Below are 1,359 nucleotides of genomic sequence, written 5' to 3'. Positions count from 1 at the left end.
TGAAAAACAATTATTCATTGTTTTTTCTTCCAGAGCTTTGTGAATTTACAAAAAACAAACAAAAAAAGAAGACCAAAGTTTACGGACTGCCCAGTTTAGACTAAATATGCAAGAAGTGACAACCTGGGCCGTTGTGGTCACTGGGTGACCACCAGATATGCACTGACATCTGGAGCAAGCTCCCCCAGGCATGTTTTCTTGCCTTCAGAGATGCTGCATTCCTCACACATCATCTCACATGACATACTTCGTCATTAGTCAGTCACTTGAATGGTACAGAGATTTTCTGAGGTGTTTTTTGTTGTTGTTGTTGCTATTTTTTTCCCCCTCCTGCTATAAAATGAAATTTTCAGTTCATTTCTAAAAAAGAAATTCGTCAATAAATTCATTTTGTTCTGTTGCTACTTTACACAAAGCTTTATCTCCAACCTGATTCCTCTCAAGTTGCAATTTCTTCTCTGCTACCAGTGCTTGGAGTTGCTGCTCTTGGGCTTCTCTCTGCTTTGCTATAGATTGGAGCAAGTTCTGAGCACCAGTGGTCTCCATCTTCTCATTTTCTGCTTCTTCTGCAAGTTGGTCAACAAGCTCAATTAAAGCACCAACTATTTTCTGAAACTGGCCAATTTGCCCTCAAGGTCCTCTCATTCTTCCTTGAGCTCTGTGGTCTGCTGGGTAACCTCTGGGTCCAACACCCACAGCATTGGACCAGCACTGCCCTGCGTCACCCAGGATGTCCTTGGCCATGGCTGTTTCCCTCCCAGCTTCCCTAGAGAGGAGAGGATCTGCTCGGAAGGAGTGAGCGTGGCAGTCAGGAGGAAATGTGTCACAGGCGCAAGGGTCAGGAAAGTATCAAGTCTGGTTGCTTATCACAGGATCGTTCATTCAATACGTATTTCTTGAGCACCTACTACATGTCGCCCTGCTAGGTGCTGGGGGTACAGGGATGAGAGCCACATGGTGGTCACCGCGGAGAAGCACACAGCTTAGCTGCCGACTCCGTAGTGGCGTTGTGCTGTGGCCCAGGCTGACGTAGGCGGGCAGCTTTATATTTCCAATATTCATTTTTAGGAAAATGATAGCATACCATGCACACTCTCTTGTACCTTGTTTTTTGCATAAACAGAATATTCTGGTGATGGCTCCGAAGCAAATTCAGAGCTCTGCCTTCTTCTTTTGAATGGATACAGTGTTTCACTGTGTGGATGTGCCAGAATTTACTTAACCCGTTGGGGTTGTGTTTTGAAAGATGACAGGCATGAATTAATTGAAGAGGTTCTGGGCATTACAAGCAGAGGGACAAACAGTTGGAAAGGCATGAGGATCTGAGCAGCAAGAGATATTGCAAAGGCTAACGGTGGT

The 1,359-nt window shown here is 45.0% G+C and overlaps 1 pseudogene across 1 annotated transcript; it reads right to left on the bottom strand.

Moving 5' to 3' along the window:
- Positions 1-360: 360 nt before the first annotated feature.
- On the bottom strand, positions 361-818 carry LOC308498587 (intraflagellar transport protein 20 homolog; annotated as a pseudogene). Its single transcript has one exon. The product of its transcript is annotated as an intraflagellar transport protein 20 homolog (transcript).
- Between the last annotated feature and the right edge of the window lie 541 nt (positions 819-1,359).

This window comes from Rhinolophus hipposideros (assembly GCF_964194185.1).
Source record: "Rhinolophus hipposideros genome assembly, chromosome: 6".
Lineage (NCBI taxonomy): Eukaryota > Metazoa > Chordata > Mammalia > Chiroptera > Rhinolophidae > Rhinolophus > Rhinolophus hipposideros.
This window is presented reverse-complemented; position numbering and strand designations above follow the sequence as displayed.